Source organism: Passer montanus, unplaced genomic scaffold (genome assembly GCF_014805655.1).
Source record: "Passer montanus isolate IOZ18808 unplaced genomic scaffold, ASM1480565v1 scaffold27, whole genome shotgun sequence".
Classification (NCBI taxonomy): Eukaryota; Metazoa; Chordata; class Aves; order Passeriformes; family Passeridae; genus Passer; species Passer montanus.
This window is the reverse complement of record NW_024367372.1, coordinates 4,654,578-4,672,451: the sequence shown is the minus strand read 5'-3', so window position 1 is coordinate 4,672,451 and position 17,874 is coordinate 4,654,578. Positions and strand designations below refer to the sequence as shown.

The following is a 17,874-nucleotide window of genomic DNA, read 5'->3' as shown; positions in this document are numbered from 1 at the left end:
TGGGGAACCCTCTGCTCTGCTGTGTTAGACACGGGACAGAGACTGGTCATCCTGTGCAGAGACACGGTGGCAGAGCTGCTGGCAGTCACTAGATAGGATTTGCTCTCCTCTGGTGAGGACATGCCATGTGAGGAGGCGGATGGCAGCCCCAGGCACGCTGTTCAGCTCTGATGAATAATAGCTGTTGCTGACACCTCGTGGAAGCCTCACACAAACATTTTCTCAGAAACCTTTCAGTTTCATTTCTTCTGCTGCTGGTTCCCCGATGAGCTTGTCCTTTGTTTCTGTCATCTCAGGGCCCTTGGCTGCCTGCAGCACCAGGGATGGGAAGGCAGCAAGGGAAGCTGCCTGGGGCTGCCTGATAAGGAGGAGTGCACATCTTCCAGCATGGTGGTGAGTGAGGGCTGTTCACCATGCATGGCTGTTGCACATCAGATGCAGAGATGAGGGCACCTCCCTCTGGGTCTGTGACACCTGGGTCATTTGGCCTTTTGTGTGTCTATTTGCCCATCTCCATTTTTTAGGGGAGCATTTTCACAAGTAGCTGTCCTTTCATTTCAGAATATCAAATCAGTTTGGAAAAGATACAGAAGTTTTCCTGGAAAGTGCAAAAAATATTTTCATTTGATAAACAGGACAGCTGATTAGAGAGTCAGCAATGATCTGGGTTGGGGCAATGCTCCTGACTCCCTTGCTGGAGTCATCAGACAACATTGCCCTCTCCAGGGGAGAAGTCATGGCCTTGAACTATGCCCTGTTCTCATGACTCACCATTGCACTGTCTTGCATCCACATCTTCTTCCTCCTCAGTCTTCATTTGTATTACAGTCAGTCTCTGCTTGCTTGACTTTGTGTGAATCACCATTTCACACTGAGCCAGAGCTACCCATAACCTTGGCTGCTCTGCTTTCTCTGCTGTGTTATAGGGTCAGCTCCATCCTGATCCATGGCATGAAAGAAAAATCTGCTTTGGAAACAACAAAGGGAGCAAGTCTTCTCTTGTTATTCTTGTTTCGTTGCTGAGCAAATTCCAAAAACCTGCATCCAAAATGGTTCTTGGTGGAGTAGGTTGCCCAGAGACCTTGAGGGGTCTCCTTCCCTGAAGATATTAAAAAGCTGCTGGACACAATCCAGATTAATGTGCTCCCAGGGACTCTGCTTGAGCAGGGGGGTTGGACTAGATGGCCTCCAGTGGTCCCTTCCAACCTTACCCGTTTTTGATTCTCAAGAGCCAAGTGAAGCTCTAATACATTTTGTTTTGGAAAAGAAATCTCTCCAACAGCTCTGTAGGAAGTATATAAGGGTGACTGCTGTCAGACATCAGGTGATGAGAGGCTGAATAAATGTCTCAGCTGGTGTCACGGATTTTTTCATGTTGCCCACCAGTGAGATTACCCAATTTTTAAGGCTTTGAAACTTATTTTTTATTCTGGTTCTTTGATAAAGTGGGCTGGCAGAGTGAGGTGGGTAGAAAGGTGATGAGCTCCTTCTGCTGCAGGTGTTTTGCAGGCCCTCAGGGATGCTCACAGGCTGTCATCAGTGTTTCTTCACCTTGGTTGAGTTCACAGCCCACATCTCATTAAGCCTTGATTTTAGCACCTGTAATAAAAGAGCCACATTCATCCTTTTGGAAATTTAGGGAAATTCCCAGAACTACAGCAGAGATTAAATTTCATCCAGCATATTACAGAGGGAAGCTGAAAAATGTGCTTGGCCTTTAAAAGTCTACAGAGCACCTTTTGGGGAACCTTTCTGTTTTGTAAGCAAGTGGTCAAGAGGGGTCAGAGAGCTCCTGGTGCCTGTGGACGATTTTGGCCTTCAGCTTGATGTTGGTTGTTAAAAATATTTTCCCAGATGTATTAATATGACCAGACTGGATTGCATCTGAGCTGAACATTGTGAGCCTGAGGCAGGACATAAATATAGAAGCAAAACAGGCTGACATAAGAGTCATCTGTCCTCTTCTACACAAGAAGTGAAGGGGAAAGAGAGGGAACTTATTCTGTTGCAATTTTTAGATACTTCCAGGAATTAGCCTGAGCCTCAGCGAGTGCCTGCATGGGGTCCTGAGGCACAGAAGCCCCCACGTATCCCTCTCTCAGCCCCTGGTGTGCTGTGCCAGAGGACTGCACACTCAGCACATTTTTAACCCAGACTTAGATCTGCCTAGACAAGGCCTGCAATCAGGAGTGACTATTTGTTTGATGTGTTTGCCTAACAGGATTACCCTTATCATAGTGATATAGCAACCTGGCCTTGGCAGAGCAACCCTCAAGGGCACAAGGGGTCATACCCTTGTGTCCATTGCCCCAAATATGCTCAGCATAGCTTGTCTCTTATGGTGCAATATCGAGCCATGCTTCAGTTGGCATTCAGTGCTGTGCTTTGGGAAAGAGCAATTGTGCCAGGTACTGCTGCCTGCTGACATCACACTTGGCATTTCTCTCCCCACCTAAAAAAAAAAAATCAATAATATTCAAAAGTTAGAAAAATGATGCAGTGTTTTATAATTAGAGAATAGGATGGCTTCCCCAGTGGGAATTGCCCTGAGCAAATGCCTGATTTAATTCCATGTGAATTTGTTGCCCTGGCTCCCTAAGAACCAATGAATTGCCTGCCTTTTGTATTGTATATCATGAACATGCCTTAAAACCCTTACAAAATCATCTGTTTGTCTATAAAAGTATATCTGTGATTATTAAATTTTGCTACTTAAAACATTCAAGGAAGGTTCAGGATGAAAGCTCAGTTTTCCTATAGATAAGTAGGATAAAGGTTTTGCTAAACAGAGCCTGGCCCCATAGGGGATCGGTACTCAGACTTATTCACTGCAGTTTCTGGCCAGGCTGGGGACACCTCCTTGTTCCCTGTTGGTGTCATTTTGACCCCAGCTCTTTTCAGGCTGGTGGATGTGAGCCTGTCCTCACCAGCTCCCGGGCTATTTGTGGAAGCAGAACCTCTTGCTCGTTATGTGCCACTTCCAAAACAAGCAGGATCCTCTGTTTATAATGTGCTATAATTGGCCTGAATGAAACCTGTGGTTCAGGCTGTAGGGCCCAGGACTGCTGATGCAGCAGCACCCTAATTCCAAGCAATGCTCCTGGGAATGCCAAAATGGCTTTGCATAAAGCTGAGGGATGTGTAGGTACGTAGTGTTAGCAGTATGTTCACAAGCTCCTGTTTCTGGAGCAGGCTGTACTTGTCAGGGCTCTATGAGGTTTGGAGGAATGGAGCCTCCTTGGAGCAAAGCAGAGATAGCCTCTTTTTGCAGCAGCTTCACTGTGTAGATGCTTAGGTTGCCATGGGGAGCATTACCCTAACCATCCTTTTTTTTTTTCCCCCAAGGCATTTGTAGCTGGCATGTGAGTAGAGCTCTGTGACTCAGAAATTACCAGTCCAACCATTGGGCCTAAATGGTTTGAGTTCACCTGTGATTAGGGTATATTTAATTTTGGTGGCATGTGTGGCTGTTCAGACCCTGCTGTTCAGCATGGAACTTTTCTGACCTTGTAGCTCATTGCAGGACAAACTCCTGTCTAAGATAAAGCAAAGCATCCCCCTCACTTTTGTTTAGAGGCTGGTACATACAGTATAATGTTCACCCAAAAGTTGCATTTGATCTGGCTTTGCTGTAAGAAACCCCTCTGCTATTTCAGCTCTAAAACACAATAGATACATGGCCAAGCAGAAAGATTAAAAAAAGAACTGGCTAATGCGTTGCGTGTCTTAGAGGACTTATTTTTATTCCCATTTGTTCATTCTCTCTGCTCTTGGCTGCTGCTGGGTCTGTTGAAATAACAAGCAGGGATGAAGAAAGAGGGCAGCTCTGTCGTGAGCTTCCTTCAGAGGGAAGCGGCCGCGGTGCAGCGTTAACTCCGCCGGCGACTGCAGCCTCCGCAGCTCTGCCGCCAGCAGCCCAACGGGAAACCCCTCCTGCTCTTCTGACAAAAGATGGGATTATCACTCAAAAGCCTTTCCGCTGCAGAGTGGTGTTTAGAAAGAGTCTGTCTTTTGCTTTGTAAAAAAGTGGTCAGAAGTCTTCTAGTGCTGCATGCAGCTGCTCTGCTGCCAAGAAAACCTCCCGGGCCTGGATGAGGCCTCTGAAATATTTCCGGTTTCTCTGTAATTACTTTCTAATTAAATTTTCAAATCCAAGTACAATCAGGAGGTTAAACCATAGAGAGTTCATAGTAGGGTCCTTCAATTTGCTTTTTCTAAGTCAGTAGCTATCCCCTATGTAGAGGTGATAGATAATTTTGTGAATATAAAGGTGCTTAAAATCAGGGTAGCAATGCCTTTTACCCAATGGATTTAGCACTAGCATAATTTCATGCACTCTCCTTTTGGAAGCACTGCTTTTGCATAGAAATTGTTGTAACTGCCTGATCAGATTTGTCCATTAGTATGTCTGCTCATGGCTTATTAAGTAGCTGGGGCACTAGGGTCCAAGCTTCCTTTGCTAGGATTTTCCTCTACTCCTCCACATGCAGTTCAGGGAAATGGGAGGACTGTTGTTTCCAAAGTGTTGCAAGGGTTTTATGATGCCTCCACTGCAGAAAACAGAAATAAAAAAAGGTCTAAAAAGATGGTGTAAAGTAATTGAGAGATGGGATACATGACAAAAATGTGTAAATAGGGAAGCTGAGAAACAACTGAACTCAGCTGCTAAGCACTGCACAAAGGTCAGCTTGCTCCCTGCACCACCTGCAGGGGCCCCACTGGTCTCCTCCCCTTTGGCTCTGCTCCCTGGACCTCTCCTATAGCCCTGCTTGGATACTGGGACCAGGACAGGCTGACAGGGCTCACCATTGCAGGGCTGCCCACAGCAGAGCAGCCACTGCTGAGTCAGAGTGTCTGGAGCACATGCAGGGGTTTTTACTGCAGAAAGGTGTGAAGACAAAGGTGTTGGACTCCCTCAGACTTTTTTACAGAGCCCATCCTGGTCACCCATCCCATCTGTGTCCCCCACACTTGCCAACACAGTCTGTCACCAAGGGGGGCTGTTGTGTGGCTCTTGGGAGTGCTGCTGTTCAGCAGCTCACTCGAGCTGGGTACAGCATCACCTGCTGAAGCACCCAGCAGTGCCAGTGGGAATTACAGTCATGCTGAGAAGCTTTTTAGCAGACAGACAGACAGAATTACTCAGACTCACCTCTTCACATCTCTGTTTTGATGCTGTCAACCTCTAGCCCCACTCTCCTGCCCCCCAACTGGAGATGGCAGAATAAGAAGTGCCTGTGTCCTGGTTTACAGCCAGGTGTTTCAGCTTAAACCACTGAAGAAAGTGGGTCTGGGATAATATCCCAGTGTGATAAAGGGAGGTAAGTCTTGGAGTAAGGTCTGTGCTTGGGAGAGGTAATACTGTGGGATTGGGTTTTTTAAATGATGTCAGCATTTGAGATCCCTTAGACTTGTGTTTTGGTTAATCCCACAAGAAAATAAGAGTTCATTTGAGTTTACCCTGGAAACCCAGCTGCTGTCTCTGAGGCACAAATGCTCCTGGAGACAGCCTGCTCTTGCAATTCATGTATTCTGTGAAGCAGAAAGAAAAACATATTGGCCAGGGTTCAAGCACCTTTCTTGGTTGTCTTGGTGATAAGTGCCTGATGAAAGTTCAAGGTCTCTGCTTGCTTGTGTAGAATAAAAGCAGCTTTGCTTAAGTTACTGCTGGCATCCATGGTCTTCCAGAGGGTGCTGATCTGTTGTTCCCAGTGTCTGGGCTGTTCTTGGTGAGACAATGTTGTGTCATGTGAGTTGTAGTTTGTCCTGTGTCAGAGGTGACCTTTCAGTCTGTGGCCTGCAGCAGTGGCTGTGTCATGGCAAACATTTGCAGTAAGCTGGATGCTCCCTCTGAGGGGCTGGGGCCTTGTGGAAGGAGTATGGGGTGGTGGCACAAGCCCACTGCAGTTGGCAGCCTGCTGCAATGGTCCCTGGAAGCAAGCCAAAGGTAGCTGCTGTGTCACCACAATCTTTAGGTTTCAGAGTTGACAACATGAGGAGATATAAAGGCAAGGGGAGCCTCCTTGGTGCTGCTACTTCCAGTGTTTTGTTGTCTGGGGGAAAAGGGACTGCTTCTCTGATGTTGGTTTGTGCTCTGAGAGACTCAAGGGTGTTTGAGGGCAGGTTTTTTTAGCAGAAGTGTGAGGATGGTGGTGGGGGAGAGGTGAGGCAAGGTCAGAGCAGTGGGATGTGACATTCAGGTTTTCTCTCAGGGCTCCGGGGGGCTGAAACAGATGTCAGAAGCTGAACTCCTTGAGTCACCTGCAGTGGTGAGGATGGAGCTGCATTCACTCTGCTGCCTTCAGCACTGCTCTCATGGGGCTTCCCCAGCTCCATCTGCCTGACACCATGGGCAGCATCCCAAAGCTGGAACCTCAACTGCCTTTGTTTCTGTACAGGCCAGTTAGTCATTTCCCACTTATAAACAAACATTTTGGAGACACCAGAGAAACTGAGCCACCAAGAGGACGAAGTTCTGTTGTTTTTAAAGTAGCTCATTCACCAGTGAGTTTTACTGCACAGGAGCTCAGCCACCGCTGAGCTGAAACATACAGGGAACAGGAAAATGTGCTACTGGAGCAGGCCAGTCATCAAGTTGACTTCCATTTAAAGTGTTGTAGTTGAGGTGGCTTTGTTCTGAGATTTGTTTTCATCTGTCTTGAGACATCTCCTTCTTCCTTATATGCAGAGGTCTTTCTGGGTTCCTCTGAGGACGCTTGCACTGGCAGTGCAATAGAGATCTGAGGCGTGGTTGTTGCTGCAAACTGAAGCCAAACAATCCCCCTCAATCCTTGAAAAAAGAGGAATCTGCTCACCCATGTTTAACTGCTGCCTGGCTTCTGCACTTTTCTAACCTTCATTCCCACTTGTGACCTGCCCATAGGTGTGTGCTCACACTTTCCTCCCGCTGACCGGCCTGCTGTGTGGTTCCACACTGACGTGGTTCTTGAAAATCCAGTGTGACTGAGGGCAGGCACAGCTTGGAGGTGAATTATTGCCAAGTCTCCTGGAGCATTACCCAGCAGTGCTGGAAGCAGCCCCAGGGATCAACACTCTTGCAAATGATCAGCCAGCCCCTTCCTCACAAAGGTCCTTATAGGAAAATGTTTGTCTAGAGTGCAAAACTGTTTTTCAAAAAAATCTCAGAGAGAGGGATAAATAAGCAAAAAAACAGTGGGAAATGTTTAAATCAATTTTTAAACAACATAGTGAGCATTTTAGTTGAGAGATTTTTTCTTGTCTCATTAAAAAAAATTAAAATCCAAATGTAATTATTTACCTAAAAGCTGTATCACGAGGGGTGGATGCTGCCAGCCTGCAGGGCTGAGCCAGAGCTCCAGATCCCACTGTTCCTGCTCTGTCCACAGGCTTTGGGCTGGCACAGGCACAGTGCTCCTTCCTGCCAGCCTGCTAAACACGGCCGGCTTGTGCTCCAGCTTAGCACAAGCTCGGTCAGGCACCTGATAAATCTAAACCAAACCCAAGTGCCTTTGGCTGCTGAGGATGGAGCTGCTGTCAATTTGTTTTTCTCGGCTCAGCAGTTTCCCCTGAGATCTCCATCCACAAGTCGATGCTCGGTGTGGCACTGCCCTGCCCCAGCCCCTCTCCCGGGAGCCGTGCGTGTCCTCAGGCTGGCCCCGAGGGACGCGTGGCCGCCCAGCGCCGGGGCTGCCTCAGCCCCGAGCTCCGCTCCCATCGGGGCTGCCGGGGATCGGTGACAGGGACACACACCTGGGTTTCCTCTGCACTTCATTAAGAGCCAGAATTTTATATTTTCTGCTGGACTTCCCCCTCTGCAGTGACAGCCTGACTCTGTGTCTGCGAGGCAAATACAACTTTTCCATTTGGGTATTTCCAGTGATATTGGTCAGGCACAAAAATCGTGATCTGAAGGAACAATTTTGGCGGTCTTACCCCAAATGTCAGATTCTTTCTGTCTTTTTACAGATAATTTTAATTTTTAGGACTCTTTCCCCTAAACTGTTTAAAGCTAGGAAAAACCCCAGAAGCTGTAATGGAATCGGGACCCGATACAAATCAGCAGGGCTCTCGCTGCGGGCATTTCGGCCAAAGCTGACTCGCGGTGCCTGCTCCAACTTGCGGCAGCCGCGAGAGCATCAGCAGCCAAAGGTTCCCCCCTGCAGCACAGCGACAGCTACTGCAGGTGCCCCATCAGCTGGAGCTCATTCATCCACGAGGACTTTTCCTGTTTAAAAAATGAAGGAAAAAAAAAAAAAAGCATCTTGTGCTGCTAAAATGCAGAGACAATTCTTCTGACTGCAGCAAAAGCAGATGGGATTGTTGATGCCATGACGGAATTGGCAATTACTGGCACTACTTTTCCTATGTGGGACCCAGCCTGGGGAGTTTCTCAGGGAGTTATGTTGGGCCACAGGTCATGATATAATGACTACATCCACGGGTCAAAATTTTGCTCCTCACCCGTGATGAGGCATGAAGAAAAAATGGGCTAAAACTTTATGTGGTTCAGGGCACAACTGAAAAATTCATAGTGAAATGTGCTGAGGGACAACACCACATTGCAAGGACAGGCTAAGAATCAAACTGTTGGAGGCAGTGGGGTTTTTTGGGGGAGAATTTTGGTTGATTCTCTGTTCTGGTAACACCCCTTCTTCTGGGTGCATCCAGGACTGATGAATCTTTCCATGATCAAGCCCCACCACCACTCTTGTTATCTCGTGGGCATCTGTGCCAGTGCTTGCCAAAGCTTTTGGGCTTGCTGTTGCTTCAAGCTCTAGCCAAATTTAGGCAAATGCAACTAAATGTACTACACAGAGGTCACAGATGAAATGTACTTTCCAACTTTACCTGGTTAGGTCCTTTTCTAAAGGAAAATGGAACCCCTGAAAAATGTGCTGGCCTTATGCATCGCCGGCACCAAGAGCATCCACGAGTGGATTGACCTGCCCCATTTTAGGGATGCAGTGGGGCTTGGCCAGCAGTTGGCAGAGGCTCATAAAGCAGTTGGGGTTCTTTGTTCCCCTCGTACATGCACACACAGACCTCCTGAGCTCTTAGCTGGCTGCTGCCACAGCCCTCAGTGTAGTACAGACTGTGTTTTCTCATGTGAAATTCAATAAATTCAGCATTTTCAGGACCTCAGTATAATCAGGGTTTTCAATCTTCTCCTTCATTGCCTTCTAATATACCCTCCTAACAATTAACTCTGTGTGTTGGGAGAACGCCAAATGCAGGGTAAAAGACTTCGTTTTTCTTTCCCATAATTAAATGTCGTGTTCGCTGCTGTCTTTCCCACTCGATTAAGTGTCCGTGTATGGTCTAAAATGCTCTTTGGTGAATTAGCATAAAGTCTGTCAGGATTTCAACCAACATTCTCCCTCCCACTGCATCTGTGCAGCTCACAAAGGGCAGTGTTGGCCGGCGGCGGGGGCCTGGAGATGGGTTTACTGCAGCTCTGGAAAAATGACTTGCAAACCTCTCCCTGGTCTCACTCCATGCTGCAGGCCAATTGGGGCAGCTAGCTGATTATTTTTTAAAAATGACATCTAAAGGACATAATGGAGAAATAGTCCCCAAGCTGGACTCTGAGAACATCTACAGCATTGCATGTGATGGCAAAAAATATAATCGGTTGTCAGTGACTAATAGATGTGTGAGTTATGGGCTGGGAGGTGAAATAGCAACTTTCCACCAGTTCAGGATGAGCTGGAAGTGAGATGATGAGGTCCTCAGCACAAGATGAACAGTGTGGTTGTCCTGGTTGGCAGCCCTGTCTTAGGGAATGGCCACTTTCCCTAAGAAGCATTCCCTGGAGCCAGTGCACTTTTTGCCACGTTCCCCAGGGCTGCTCTGTGCCACCCAGTTGCAGAGTCTGTTAACCCAGCACTAAACATCCCAGGTGCCACATTTGCACATCTTTTAAATACCTCCAGGGACAGTGACTCTACCACTTCCCTGGGCAGCCTGTTCTGTGCAGTACCTTCCCTGAGCAGCTTGACCACCATTTCAGTGAAGAAATTTTTCCTCATATCCAATCTAAACCTCCTGGCACAACTTGAAGCTATTTCCTCTTGTCCTATTCTTGTTTCTTTAATTTTCATAATTCTTCAATCTTCACAACTTCTGGTTTGTTACCAAGTCCAGAAGCAGTCTCTGGTATGGGATGATGGGTCATTACAAGTTGGGAAAAGACTTAGTGGTGAGGGGAGCAGAGCTGGCAGATAAACCTGGAATGTGACTGTGAGTCCCAAGCCCTCCTTGTCCAGAGACACCTCTGCTCCCTGAGAAGGGATTACACTGGGTGGGATCCCATACTCCTGCTGTTTCCCCAACTCCTCCTGCAGTTCTCTCCATGTCCTTTGGATAAACAGCTGCAGAAAGGGAGCCTTTGTTTCCAGAAGCGTTGGGGAATGGCTCGTGGTGGTACAGATAACCCTGCCTGTTGAGGAGAGGCTGCAATACAACTGGGAGGGTACACAATGAATTATTCACCAGCTGTTTCCTCTCCTTTCAAGACATTTTCTGTAAAAACAGGGGCTGGAAGTGGTGCATATGAGATATGCAATCAACAACACAGAAGGAGTTTGAGTTTTTGGCTTGCTGGGTACTCAGACCATCGGTCACAAGGAACTGGTTTGTGCAAATCTGTGTCTGGACCTCCATGATGTTTGACTGCAGGTGGCCCATAAATGTGTTTTCTTTTTCTCTGAATGCCTGCTGAAGACCTGAAAATCTGATTTACAGAAGTGCCAGGTGCCTGCAGCTTTGACAGATGTTGGTAGGAGTGATGCTTTAAACTCACAGAGAGAGGCACAGTGCCATGCACCCCCATGACTGGGCTCTTGGGGCTTTCTGCTTGGGGCCCTGGCTGTTTGCAGCCTCTCCTTTGCCTGGTCCAGTCCCTAAGGAGGGGACAATGACAGCCCCTCCCTCCTCGGGCTGCAGACAGAGGAGATGCTCTCACCTGGTGAGCACTGGGTTGCATTGGTGAGGTGCAGTGGAAAAAAACTCATGAGAAAAAATACAGGTCCCCACATCTGAGTCCAGCACTGGGAAAAAGCAATTGCCTAAGATGTAAATAAAAGGCATTGCTGGTTTTTTTTTTTCTTTTCTTCAACCTGGCTATTCAAACTGCCATGAAAAATAGGTCTGTTCTTTTCTTTTACAACCTCTTACAAGTTCTCAATTTTAGCCTCCACTCCCCAGAGCCCATAAAATAAATGGGTAGAAACACCATAAAAATGAACAAAATCCCAAACCATAGCTAGTTCATATTCTGAGTGTATCATTAAATGTGTATTAAGGAAAATCCCTCATCTTACATAAATATGTAATTGTTTATAAATCTGTAACTAATTTTAAGATATTTGAAACAGTCTTATAGTAGAATGACCTTCTAGAAATTGAAGGGGGTGCCAGATGGCTGCACTAAAGGACAAGAACAGATTAGATGTGAAATACCTCTGTTTTAATATATTTGAAAAAATTTTCCCAGAAAAATTACAGGTTAAAAAATAGGTAAAATTGCTCATTTATTTCATGTTTTTGGCTTTAAGTAATAGGAATATTTTCCCCCTAGGAGGTCAACGCCCTGCCATACCCAGGAACTGAGGATTTAACCAGGAATCAGCTGGTCAGGCCACCTTCCTCTGCTGTCACTTTTCAGCAGTGGGTACTCAGCCTGCTTTCTGCCATCACCTCCACCTCTACAGGGCAACAGCACAGATGTGAAAGAGGTTATTGGGAAAGGACAGTATCTCCTTGTACTGCCTTGCTTTATACAAATAAGAGCTATCTCAGAGCTGGAAAACAGTCTAATGTGCCTGCAGTTCCAAGGGGAACACATGGCAGGAAAAACAGAGGAGCAGACATGAAAACAAATGGACACACATATTGTGCTTCTGTTTCTCATGCTGAATATTGATGCACAGTGCAGCCAAATCCTACCTGATCCCCTGGGCCTGGATGCAGGGGATGAGATGTGCTTCCCAGTCTGCACGGTCACGTGCTGACAAGGTCTGGGCATCAAGTTGAGGCTTGCCCAGCCATTTCCTAGCCAGGTCCTACTCCAAGAAAATAAGAGTAAGGTTCTGCATCCTCCTCCAGCATTGCCCCCAGCTGTGGAGCATCCTTCACAGGTGCCCTCCTGCTCCCACCTGTACCTTTGTCATGAAGCCAGAGGATGACTCCAGGCTTTCCTCAATCTGCCTGGGGACAGAGGAAATGGGATCCTGTCTCCTAAGGGAAGGTGAAAACAGCTGAATTGGTAAGAAGAAAATATATCCCTGTCCTATCTGTGCCTGGGCTCCAGCAGTGACTCCCTCTCTAAGTGCTTTGGAGGGGAATTAAAACATTGCTGCCTCTTTGGTGGAGACTGAGCTGGCCCCAGAGCGGGGCTGAGCCTGTGCTGCTGCTGCGGGCGGGTGCACGATGACAACCCACATGATTACATTCCCAGCAGTGGGTACACTGAAGTGCTGCCAGATGATGACACCTCACACGGTCCCAGGGATGCTTTTAGATTCATCTATTAATAGCTCCCTGTGTTTTCTCTTCTGGAAACATAAATATGTATCCCCAAATGCTCCCGATTGTCACATGCCTGGAAGTTGGTAAATTGGTGACTGATTTCAGATCTGTCCAATGTAAGGCTCTGTGATTGATCAGCATGTCCTGAGCCGTCCCCTCCTCACTCCTGTGCCAAAATCCTGGGAGCGTGTGCTCATCACAGTGACAGGCTGGGAACAATCTGAGGAGGAAAGCTGCAGGAGCTGGGTCAGTCCTGGAGCAGGCTAGCATAACTTCAGCTGATTTGAATGTTAATTACACTCGTTTAGGCCAGGCCTGGATTTGCCCCTGGCACGGGCTGGCTCTCTGCAGCTTCACTAAACCAGTTGTTTTTGACCCAAAATGCTGTCCGTGGGAAAAGAGCTAAGCAAAAGCAAATCGTGGTGCCAGCCTCAGTTGTGACTTTGCCTATGAAAAATGTAACTAATATGAGCGATCCTTACTTCTTCTGATCTTAGATTTTAACTTTTTTTAGAAATTGCAGTAGTTAATGAGTGCATACAAATGTGTGTGCATAGGATGCAAACACATAAACTCCCACCCATGAACAGACATTCTAAATTCTGGCTGATTCAAGTGTAAATGTTTTGTTTCTGGATTTAAGCTTCCTCCAGATTCAGTAATTTTGGAGTGGAGATTTTGTCACACTGTGCTGCTGAGATGCTCAATGCAAATGTTGGGTTTGATCTGGCTGCTGACAGTTTCTTGGGTGACTTGTGTTCTGGGCTTTGCCACATGGCTCCTTCTCTGAAGCCAAAAGTCTCTTTGGGGTCTGGACTAGCTGAGCTGCTGGTTTTGGGATACATGGGTATGTTGGCAGGGCTCTCCACAGATCAGAGATCAGCATTTCCACCTTCCCAAAAGGTCACTTTGTAGCATCTTTTTGCTGTAGAGTGACTAAATTAAAGTGTTCAACCTAGTGGCACCACAGGAGGAACATCAGTGACCCACTGATAGGAACACATTTGCACAGGTGTGTTTAAGACCATGTACAGTGAAATGTCTATCAAGAAGACATTTCCAAGTGATGACAAATTCCATCCGCTAGACAAGAGCCACGCTGAACCATCCACAGCTGGTGGGACAACGTCCCTGTGCCCAGCACTGCCTCTTCATCCTTTGCCAACATGAAAATCACCCAGGGTGAGCTGCTGCCTCATGGACCTGCCAGCTTCAAATGTCACCCTGAGCCATTATCTGATACAAAAGCAGCTCTTCCTGGGATCAAAGAAAGCCACCTGCACTGAAAAGGACTCATCCAGAGCTTTGACTCTGTGCCCCCTGCTCCAGGCAGGACAGCCACCCCGAGGAGTGACAGAGGCCACAGCTATGCCCTGCAGAGGTCACGCTTCACTCCAGGTGGAAATGGCATTTCTGGGCACCCTCTGGCCTCCAAATAATTTCAAGTCCCACATTTGGCTAAGGTAAAACAATTTGAAATTCTAGTCACTCACATGAGAATTATTTTAGGATAAAGAGCAGAGGCATTTGCAGTCTGGTGAGACACTCCTCACAAGTATTAATTTGGTCTTGTTGCTGCGGGGACTTTCTGTAGAAAGGAATGGTGAGGAGGAAAAAAAAAGAAAAAAGAAAAAAAGAAAGCAGAGAAGGAGACTGGAAAGTGAAGGTCATGTCTTCCCTGTCTGGAGATGGTCTTTACCAATGGAGGTGAACTGTCCTTGTCTAGATCTCCGTGCCTGGGCACAGAAGGGGAAAGAACAGCAGTTTGGGCCCTAAAAATGCAGAAATAGGAGGGTGATATTTTGCTTTCTTACTGCTCACAGGGAGTCACTCAAACATCTACTGCAGTGCAGAGCAAGAAGTGCAGAGCAAAATATGGCCATAGTGATCCAACTGCGTATCAAGCTGGGGAGGGCCTGAAGTCAACTAATTTGGTAGCAGCCTGTTTGTGTAGTGTAATCCCATGCTAGCCTTGAAAATGCTAAATCAGGACTAAAATCAAGATTTTTCTCACTACTGGATTTAATTTAGCCTTTCCAAATGGGATAATACAGCAGAATGCTGCTTTTATTGGAGCTGTTATATTTCATCCCATTTTATTTCCTTTTTTGTTTTGAGCAGTCAAGGACTTTTCAATAGAATATTTTTGTGCTCTGCAGGCTGCTCAGAGCAGGTCATATTAACAAGCTGTGGATGATGTTTCAGAGAGCATCTCAAACCAGAGCTGTGCCTCAAACCCAGGCTGCAAAGCCCCTGGGCTATCCAACATCAGGTTTCCCATTCCAGCACTGGTTTTCCCTAACACAACTGAGGCTGTAGAAAACAAGCTGTCAATGAGATTACTGCATGGCTGAGCTCTGCTTCTACGGGACAGGAACCTGCATTAAAGAACCAGTGCAAGTTGCAGGGCACAATGTGCACTGTCTGAACTAGTGGCACTGGTTTGGAGGCTACTGGTACACACGGGAAACACTGGGAGATGGTGTACCCTAGGGTTTAGTCCCTGTGTGCAAAGGCTGTCACAGGATGCATGACTCATACTTCAGGGCCTTAAACTGCTTTTGTTAATGTTGCTGGCCCAGATGGCCTGGGACAGGCTGGCCAGGAGAGCTCCCATGGCGGGCAGTCCATGCACAGCCTCCTCTGCCACCAGCCGTGGGGCTGGAGGGAGTTCCTGGGGGAGGGCAGCAGGCTCAGGGGCCACAACCTCCCTTGCTGCCTCAGTCCAGGAGCACCTTCTTCCCGTGGTGGGAGAAAGGCATGAGAGCATTGGGAGGACATTTTTGGGAATCATTTGCTATGGGGTTTGCCATTCCTTGCCCCTGGTTTCCACCAGCAGTGTTTGGAATAGGCTTGGTAGCAATGAGGACTTCCCAGCGTGTTCCTCAGGACTGGTCTGACAGAGGCATCCTGTGGGCAGTGTTGTGAAATCCAATCTGATTTTCTTTCCCTGTGACACAGATCTCACTTTACCTGCTCTTCTCCTGCCTACCAGCAGCTCCAGCCAGCTGTGCCTTACACTGAACTCTTGCTTAAGTCTTTGAATTTTCCACAACCTTCAGTCACAGATCTGAGTGTGCTGATAACTGATTACAGCTTCCAAGGACTCTTCCATGCAGTCTTCTCTGTCCATTGTGAAACAGAGATGTGTGACAGAGGAGGAAATCAAGTAAGTGACAATGACAGAGTTGGTCACAAACTGAATGAATCAGCAGATACTCAGTTTTCAGTTATTTACTTTGATAGACCAAATCTTCAGGGCTGAATTTTTCTCTTTCAGTTTCTCTTGGGTGCTTAAATCACATGCAATACTTTGCAAATATAGATTTCCACCTCATGTGTAAAAACAATGAGATGAATAATTTTAGCACAGATGGCTCTTGTAATACTGTTCTGGTTCCAAATATTCAAGGATCCTTTTAGAGAGCTGGGTCCTCATTCCTGGTATGTGAAAGCTAATGTTTGACTCTTTTCATCTTAAATTCTATTCCATCTCTCAACTTCAAGGTTATAATTTTGCCCTAGAAAGGCTGAGGAAAATGAAGAAATTGGAAGACATTCTCAAATATATAGTTTTTGAGATCACTGGCGATTTTTACATTAGATAATCTGAGCCTCTCTAATTTGTAGAATCACAGCTGATAATGTCAAAAAAGAGTGTTCAAGATAAGGTTCCTTTTAAACAAATAGTATGTAAGGAGCTGACTAATATTAAAACCTCTTGAAAAAAACCCCTGTGACACAAAGAAAAGTAGATGGTGTGAATGCAACCCAGCATGGTTTCTGCCTGGTTCCACATGATGCTGGGTGGAGAGACTCAGGGTGACCCCTTACCCACCATGGCTGCCCAAATACCCACAAAAAAACCCTTGGCTGATGAACTCCTCACCAGGTGGTTAAAGCTTTCATTTAGACATCAAAAATCCCCACCAAACTACAGCTCCTAAGGATTGGTCTTCAGGTGGTTGCTGTTAGCTACTCATGGTGGATATAGAGGGTACTTGGAAGCTGGAAGGTTTGGAATCTTAAAGAGGAGGTGCTGGATTTGGGTATCAATCTTTGCTGATCTGTTCAGCAGCAGTCCTAGGATTTGGGCTGGAGGGAAGCTTGTTTTGTTAAGCTTTCTGCTGGGATCTGAGTGGTGCCTGCAGGAACCTTTCTCTGCCTTGGAAGATGACGGTGGGCTCTGGCTTCCCTGGTGGATGTAAGAGCTGGGCTGGAGGCCAGTGAGGCTTGTGTGTGTTTTGGAGGATGGAGAATTGCAGAACCTGTGCAATGCAGAAAGCCCTGAGAACCTGATGATGAGAACATGTTCAGTGTGGGATCATCTCTGACATGGGAGAACAGACCTGTCCAAGCTATTCAGAGCTGGGGCTTAAGGAGCAGGAGAGCCCAGGGTGGGCAGTTGGCAGAGTGAGGAAGGCACTTTTGCAGACAGATGCCCTTGGGGAATGTGTCAAAGAGGTATCTCACAATGACTGGTCACTGCTTTTAGGAGTTGTTGCTGTGCTGATTCAGGGACTCCCTGGACAAAGTAATTATTACTCTCAGAAGTATCATCTTGCTGCTTCAGATGTGTTGCTTTTAGGCTGATTTGTGGCTGGGACTGACCCTTCCAACAGCAACTGAACATTAACAGCTGAAGGCTTAACAGTAATATGCTTAGTGTAATAAGATCAATTATATTAAATGCCTGATTAAGAGCCCTGGGGACTGGAATCCTTCCTCTGCAGAGGCACCAGTGAGTGCCCTGGCACCAGTGGGTGAGGCTTCCCCTCCTCCAGAAGCTGTGTGTTCTACACTTCCCTGTCATGTCCAGCCTGCTTTTAGGTGTAAATAGACATTTTTTCCTGTTCCTACCACTCTTCACCCCTGGTACAGGTTGCATCAGGGACTCCTCTGACGTGGGTTTCTGCCCTTTGAGCTGGATGGTCATCACTGAGTTGCTTCATCCTGGCTGGGAAACAGGATGTGTCTGAGGGCACTTCTAAAGTGGGACTTGAGGGACAGCCCTTGGCACCTGAGCAGCTGAGTTCACATGGGGAGCAGTGCTGCAAAGCACCTGTGCATGGCAAAATTAGCTTTACATGTAATAATGCTGTGTACAAAGAGCTTCAGAAAGAGGGAACCAGCTCAGGGCAAGTTGGGAACAAATATGCTTCTACTTCTAGCAGCTCAGCCTTCACATTCCCAGACAAAACATGAATTTCAAATTGATTATATAGTCTACTAAATGTCTTCAGCTTTCTACTCAATATATTAGAGACGCACACCAGAAATTTAGAAGAGAATTGAATCTGAATATTAAACCAGTGATTCCCCAGAGGGAAATTTTCTCAACTTGTCTGATTCTCCAAGGAGATG

At 46.8% G+C, this 17,874-nt stretch overlaps 1 long non-coding RNA gene across 3 annotated transcripts; it reads right to left on the bottom strand.

Moving 5' to 3' along the window:
* Nucleotides 1-1,246: 1,246 nt before the first annotated feature.
* Nucleotides 1,247-12,350, bottom strand: LOC120503803. 3 transcript variants are annotated; one of them, XR_005627840.1, is made up of 3 exons: nucleotides 12,144-12,350; nucleotides 11,929-12,044; nucleotides 1,247-1,599 (listed from the first exon to the last, which is right to left on the bottom strand). It is a non-coding gene; the product is annotated as an uncharacterized LOC120503803 (long non-coding RNA). The 3 variants fall into 3 exon arrangements; XR_005627841.1 differs by lacking the exon at nucleotides 1,247-1,599 and adding an exon at nucleotides 6,479-6,764; XR_005627842.1 differs by lacking the exon at nucleotides 1,247-1,599 and adding an exon at nucleotides 7,940-8,206.
* Between the last annotated feature and the right edge of the window lie 5,524 nt (nucleotides 12,351-17,874).